Below are 8191 nucleotides of genomic sequence, written 5' to 3'. Positions count from 1 at the left end.
TCCTGCAAAACATCTTATGGGGGGTGGGGAGAAAGTTTGGTATCCCTTGCACTCAACACTACAGGAGGGTACAAGGACGGAAGGTGCCCATTCCCACACCTTTGATTATTATGGCAATGCATCTGTAAGCAAGCTTTCCTTGTTTCTCCCCCCACAATGTTATCAGCCCTTTTACCCCAGGTTATCTTACTTTTCTTTGCTGTCTCTGTGTGTTTGAGTGCACAATAAAACTTAATGGATTGAGGAGAAAAGGCTGTTTATTAATTCAACACATGGTGGTTGGTGGCGGTGGAGTTTACAGGGAGAAAATGCAATGGAGGGGACAGTTTGGAAAGAAAAAACACAGATAAGTGTCCTGTTACCCTGGCTCCTTGCTGAAACTGGTTTTCGAAGCCTCACAGAGATGTAGATCCCCTCGATGTGCTCTTCTTATTGCCCTGGTGTCTGGCTGTTCAAAATTGGCTGCCAGGAGATCTGCCTCAACCTCCCACCCCGGCAAAAACTTTTCTCCCTTTGTTTCACAGATATTATGGACCATGCAGCAGGCAGCAATAACAATGGGGATATTGCTTCCACTGAGGTCTAACCTAGTAAGAAAACAGCATCAGCGACCTTTTCAACATCCAAAGCCACGTCCACCATCATTCTGCACTTGCTCAGCCTGTGGTTGAACTGGTACTTACTGCTATCCAGGCTGCCGGTGTACGGCTTCATGAGCCATCAGAGCAAGGGGTAGGCTGGGTCTCCCAGGATCACAATTGGCATTTCAACATCACCAGTGGTTATTTTGCAGTCTGAAAATAAAGCCTCTGCTTGCAGCTTTCTGAAAAGACGTGTTCCTAAAGATGTGCACATCATGCACCTTTCCCAACCATCCCACAATGGTGTCGGTAAAATGGTCCCTATGATCCACCAGTGCTTGCAAAACCATTGAAAAGTACCTCTTTTGTTTTATGTACTCTTTGGCAATGTGGTCTGGTGCCAAGATAGGGATATGCCATCTACCACCCCACCGCAGTTAGGGAACCCCATCGTGGCAAAACCGTCCACTACGTTCTGCACGTTGTCCAGAGTCAATTTATAGATTTACCCACTCCAAATTGATGCCCCACTGACCGGTAGCAGTCTGGTGTTGCACGCTTCCACAGAACTATCACCACTCGCTTCTCCACGGTTGGAGCAGCTCTCATTTTAGTATTGCTGTGCTTCAGGGCTGGAGAAAGCTTTTCACACAGTTCCTGAAAATTCATTCGGAAGTTCTGTAGCCACTGCTCATCATCCCATAGCTGCATAACAAGGTGGTCCCACCAATCAGTGCTTGTTACCCAGGCTCAGAAAAGGCACTCAACTGTGTCAAGGTGATGCGTGACTGTTGCTAGCAACTGCGAATTGCTCTCTTCTATGTCTTCTTGCATGGCATCATATTGTTCTGCGCAGTGGCTCCTTTATCAGCTGTGTAAATACTGCAAGATAAGGCACAAGGTTTTCGTAATGCTCACAACAACAGTGTACAGCTGATCGGGGTCCATGCTTATTGTTCTATGGTGTCTGTGCAGGTAACCCAAGCTTGCGAAAAAGCCTTAGTTTGTTTGCCATTGATTTCAGGGAAGAAGGAAGGGAGGAAGGTAAGTGCATCATGGGAGGCCGACACCATGTTCCCATAACCACCCACGCCAATAAGACATTGCAAACCCAACCCAAAATTTCACTCGGCAATGTGCACTATGGGATAGCTACCCACAGTGCAGTGCTCCGTGTGTTGATGCAAGCCCTGCTAGTGAGGATGCACTCCGCCAACACAATGAGCGTAGTGTGGACACGTAAGATCAACTTGCTTAAATTGGAGGCTTGATGTTGACTTACATAAAGTCAACTTAACTTTGTTGTGTAGACATGGGCTAAGTTTCACCTGGTTCCTTAGTTTGAACTGTATATGTTTGGCCTCAAGGTAGTTTTCAGCCTGGATACGATGACTTGACCCTCTCTCTGTCTCTCTATACTCACATCCAGAAAGGATATCATCCGACTTGACGCCGATCCAAAAGATCGACGCAGCTGACATCATTAATCGCAACCAAGATGTGTTCTCTACAAAACCAGGGTGAACGACTGAGACCTATCACCATATCCTCATGATCCCCAGAGCAAAGGTAACATTGAGGTAACTCCTACCGAATCCCAGGAGCCAAAAGAGAAGAAATCAAGGCTGAAGTAAAGAAAATTTTAGAATTAGGGGTTATTGAAGAATCTTACAGTCAGTGATCCAGTCCAATTGTTCTAGTGCCTAAACCTGACGGTACTATGAGATTCTGTAATGACTTTCGCCGACTGAATGAAATATCCCAGTTTGATGCATACCCCGTACCACACATCGACGAACTGGTTGACCGACTGGGTAGTGCCTGATTCTTGACTACACTGGATCTGACGAAAGGGTACTGGCAGATTCCTCTGACCAAAGAAGCTAAAGAAAAGACAGCATTCTCCACCCTGGATGGGCTATTCCAGTACACCGTCCTCCCTTTTGGGCTACATGGGGCCCCAGCCACATTCCAGCGCCTCATGGATAAGCTGCTGTGTCCCCATACTAGTTATGCAGCTGCATACCTAGATGATGTCATCATCCATACGACAGACTGGGGAACCCACTTGGAGAAAGTGGAGGCAGTACTGCGCACCTTAAGGCGGGCTGGCCTCACTCCTAATCCCACTAAATGCTCCATAGGGCTAGCAGAGGCTAGGTACCTGGGATATATTGTGGGAAGGGGCATAGTGAAGCCCCAAACAAATAAGCTAGAGGCAATCCAAAACTGGCCCCGGCCGACCCGAAAGAAGCAGGTCCGTGCATTCCTAGGCGTGGTAGGCTACTACCGAAGTTTAATTCCCCACTTCTCCACTACAGCAAGTCCCCTAATGGACCTGGTGAAGGCCTGAGGTCCAGACATGGTGAAGTGGACCGACGCAGCAGAGGGGGCATTTACAGACCTTCGGATGGCCCTCTGTAATGACCGCATACTTATAGCCCTGGACTTTAACAGGGAATTTATTTTACAAACAGATGCTTCCGAGGTGGGGTTGGGGGCAGTTCTGTCGCAAATGGTGGGAGAAGAGGAACACCCGATCCTCTATCTAAGCAGAAAGCTTCTCACAAGAGAACAGAAATACGCAGTAGTCGAGAGAGAATGCCTTGCTGTCAAATGGGCTATGGAGACACTGCATTATTACCTCTTAGGCCGGCGATTTACTCTTGTGACAGACCATGAACCCCTCCAGTGGATGCAGCGGAATAAGGAAAAGAATGCAAGGGTCACCAGGTGGTTCTTATCCCTTCAACCATTCCAGTTCTGCATACGGCACAGGGCTGGATGCCACCATGGCAAAGCTGATGGTCTGTCACGAGCATACTGCCTGGCGTCCCAAGTTGCCCAACTCTATGGTGTTGAGCGGGGAGTGGAGGGGGGAGATATGTGATGGGGCAAGGCCAGATGGCTATAGAAAAGTAGTGGGAGATAGATATTTTAGCTCCAGGCTAAACAAATCCCTGGTACCAGGATAAGTTAAATGGCAGCTGCTCCAGGTCAATTAAGACACCTGGGGCCAATTAAGAACTTTCCAGAAGGCAGGGAGAATGCTACGTTGATTGGGACACCTGAAACCAATCAGGGGCTGGCTGAAACTAGTTAAAAGCCCCCCAGTTAGTCAGGTGGGTGTGTATGTCAGGAGCTGTGGGAGGAAGCTGTGCTGTTGGAGAGACTGAGTAGCACACACCATATCAGGCACAAGGAAGGAGGCCCTGAGGTAAGGGTGAAGTGGAGCTTGAGGAAGTGAGGGCTGCTGTGGGGGAAGTAACCCAGGGAATTGTACATGTCATGTTTCTAAAAGGTTAGCTACCATAGCTCATACTATTAGGGTACCTGGGCTGGAGCCCGGAGTAGAAGATGGGCCCGGTCTTCCCCCTTCCACCTTTGCTCCCTGATTAATCACTGAGACTGGGAGACGACAGAGACTGTGCAAGGAAGGATAATTTCTCCTCACCTCCCTCGCTGGCTTATGATGAAAATGGCTCAGTAGACTGTGACCCTTGTCTCTAGAGAGAGAAGGGTTATGTGGAGGGTCACGGTGAGCCCCTGAGGCTAGCGAAATCCACCAGGAAACGCGGGACTCACGGAGGCAAGGACAGAGCTTTGTCACATATGCAATTAATTCATTTCTGTACAACTGTCCAATTAAAAAAAAGACTCGATACATGCGCCATAGTGTAGCTTTCCATTTCAAAGCCTTCTATGTTCTTATCCAAGTACAGGTATCTGCCAGGGCTTTGAACATTTCTTCTTTTTTCAATTAAAATAGTAATATGAGCAGATTTTAAAAATCTATAGAAAAATCATACTTTTGTCTGTTGCGAAAGCAAACTCACAATTACCATCAGTATCGCTGCCTCAGTCCCAGCACACCTCTGTACTTGAACTTCAAGACTTTGTATTAACTAATTTGAGAGAAGACACGTTTGGATTTTTTTTAGTGATAAATTCTTTCTTAGTCAAAAATGAATTGTACACTTTGAATTTAACAGGAAAAAAAATACAAAGGCACCTTTCTTCGTTGGCTATCCTTAATATAAAAGACTCCACATTTTCTGCAAGTCTCATTTCATCCACTGCATAAATAATTCACTGTAGGAAGTGTTTACCTTCTTTCATTTTATTTTGAAACCCAATAGCATTGCAGGCACACTGTAAATTAGTCTGCAATCATTAAAAGGACAAATTGAAAGATGAACTGGCAATAAAATCAGAACATATAGCCGTATTACAATAATGATATGTGCATTAGAACTGTCTAATGCAATCTAATAAAAGTGTTAATACCTATTTTGGATTATAGGATTTTGTATGCCTGATGTTAAAACTATGAAACAAGAAACACATCAAGAATTAAGTGATGAAGTATACATGCTGCACATGAGATTTAATTCTGGAAGGATAAAGCTTATGCAAAACCTTCTAGTTACCTAGAAATTAAATGTCATGTACTGTACAGCATCTTGTTCTTTACTGGCTTTTCAACTTCGTACTAGAAATGGGCTGGGATTAAATTGCCTGATCTGAAAGCATATGAGGAGGAGTCTGAGTAGCATCTGAAAGGAGATAAAATCTATTTTTCTGTTTCTTATCATGTTCACTGCTTTTATTCATGGTGAGCACTGAATGACTTTCATGAGCAACATCCCTGCCTCTTGTTAGTAGCTGTGGTTTCAAGTCTAACCAACCAAACCTAGAATTACAGAATTTCTATCTGAGGTCACCTAGTCCACACCCCATCCAAATCAGGAAAGAATCCTGTAGTAGTGCAAATCCTAAAGACATTGTTGAGGGACAGATCCACCAGCTACTCACTAGTAGTCCCCTTGCTGGCAAAGCACTGCTTATGTCCATAAGATGAGCAGGTTTTGGTCTTCAGTTTTTACTCAGTCAAATGCTAATTGAGTTCATGGGAGTTTGCCTAAGAAATTAAGGCCAAGTCTGTATGGCTTGCAGCAGCAAGCATCCCAGCCTCGGTTAATAGACTCAGTCTAGCAGGCCTTGCAGTACTTTGAAGCGTAGACAGCACTTTGAAGTTGGGCTTTGGCTGGAGCTCACGCTCTGATGCCTAGGAAGGGAGGTGGGTACAACTGCAAAGCGCTGTCTACATAGCTATTTTTAACGCACTAGCAGAAGCCCGAGTCTCTCAACCCAGGCTGTGAAACGTGCTACCATGAGCTGTGTAGACATACCCTTAGAGTGCCGGCGCCAGATTTCAAAGGTACTTAGATAGCTAAAGATGCAGATAGGCACTTCTGAAAATCTCTCTCAATGCCTAGCTGTGTAACTCCCATTTAAATGGGAGTTAAGCACTTAGGCATTTTTAAAAATGGGAGTTAGACACCTAGGCACTTTTGAAAATTCTCCTAGACACCAGTCTGCCTCTTTAGCAACCTAGGGTGGGATCCATGAAGGGACTTAGCTGTTGTAACATGGTGTGTCACAGAGCCTAACTTTTATGGGCCTTGAAAATCACAGGAACACCGCTGTGATTCACAAAGCCGAGGAAGGCGCCTAGGCTTCCCATAGAATGAAGGAGGCACCCTGGGATGCAATCCAGAAAAGCAAGCAAGATGGGCTGAGAGCTGCCTAAGCTAGCCAGTGAGAGGTGCTGATGAGAGGAGTGTATGCTAAGTCCTCTCATCGAGACAGGTGTCTAAGTCCAGGCTTCAGCTTGTCTCTACTAGAGATCAACAAATGGGAACCCAGCACCTGAGTACAGGCAGCTTAAGTGATACTCAAGGGAAAAAGTTGGGCACCTGCCTCACTTCATACAAAATAGATGGGAGAGATGGTGGTGGTGGTGTCGCCTACCTGATAACTTTTAGCCCAGTGATTAGAAGACTTGCCACAGATGTGGGAAATCAAGGTTCAATTCCCCCCACTCTGCCAGAAGGGAAGAAAGATCTGAGTAGGGATCTCCCACCTCTAAGGAGAGTGCTGTGACCACTGAGCTATAGGATATTCTGATGTGAGCCTCCCTCAGTTTCTCCTGTTTAAGCTCTTGCACTCTGGATAAATAATGAAAGGGTAGTTGGAGCAGGGGGACTGGACCTGAGGTCTCCCATCTCCCAGGTGGGTGCCCTAACCCCTAGATTATAGAGTCATTCTCACTCTCTCTCTCTGGCCCAATGTCTGTCCCACTGTGGACAGTGGCATCTGCAGTCATACACGCATTATGCAACGGGCATACCATTGGCAGCGGTGAGGAAGAGCAGCACTGGCCACCCCACTGACCACTCAGTTTGGCCCCATGGGGCAGCAGGGCCACATTTAAGGGGTCACAGCACTGCTTGGGTTTGGCCCCATGACCTCTGTGCACCAGATTACAATGCCACTCACTCAGTTTTGCCCCCTCCCTCCCACCGTCAAGCCTTATAGTGATAAACTCAGTCTATTTAGCTTAACAGAGAATGTTAAAGGGTGACTTGAACACTATATATGAAGAACAGAAATTAATCTCACAGACAAAAATATAACAAGATCCAATGGCCAGAAGTTGAAGCTAGACAAATTCAGACTAGAAATAACGTGCACATTTTTAGACCATGAGGATAGTTAGCCATTGGAACAGCCTACAAAGGTTAGTGGTGGATTCTCCATCACTGGCAACTTTTAAAAAGAGATTGGGTATTTTTCAAAAGATATGCTCTAGTTCAAATAGGAATTAATTAAGGGAAAACATATGGCCCGTGTTAAGATGGAGGTCAGACTAGATTACCACAATGGTCCCTTCTGTCTTTTTCATCTGTGAATATCTTTACCTGTTGCATGCCTTTAATTCTATATAACAAGAATTGCACATTTTAGGAAAGGGTAGTTTTCCTATGGTTAAAAATCTTTTGATGGCAGAGTATGCCCTCATTTATTTATCGAGTTATTATGTTGTCATAGAGATTTTATTTGCTATATCTTCAGTTGAATAAATTACCTCATGTTAATACAAAAGAGATGCCACTATACTGAGGTGCTCTCGTGGAATAGTTCAGTAGTAAAACAACGCAGGTTTAGACCAGATTTTTAAAGGTATTTAGGCATTGTTCTGCTCACAACTGGCAACAGATACATACCTTAAAATACTGACCTTAGTCAGTGATGTCTCTTCCTCAAAATTGATTCTTCAGAGTTAGAGGGCTGCATTTACAAAAATAAGAGAAAATAAGCCAGAAGACAAACACAACACTTCTCCAGTTTGGGGTTCAAGCCATTGCTCTGATCCCACATGCTTTCTTCCCCTCTGTTTCCCTATATACCTTGACCTAAGCTCCCAGGCAAAAGAGGAGGATGCTATGTGCTGAAGTAAGTGGCTGTAATTATATCCCCAAAATTAATTGCTAAAATACAACACGAGGTAAGAAAAATGTTTTAAAAATGGATTGAACAACATAAAGATAAAGCCCTGATTTTAAAGCATGCGGACAACTGTGAATTTACAATGAATGCCTGTACAAATTGCCTGTGATAACTGGTCATTTGAACATGCAGATACCTGACTTGCACATTCAGACACAGTAATTATGCACAAAAATTATGCAAATTATTGCAAGCATATAGATTCCAAGGCCAGAATGGACCATTGTAATCATCTGATCTGATCTCCTGTATAATAA

The sequence above is a fragment of the Lepidochelys olivacea genome (assembly GCF_965140295.1).
Source record: "Lepidochelys olivacea isolate rLepOli2 genome assembly, chromosome: 7".
NCBI lineage: Eukaryota > Metazoa > Chordata > Testudines > Cheloniidae > Lepidochelys > Lepidochelys olivacea.
Note: the sequence above shows the minus strand (reverse complement) of the source record.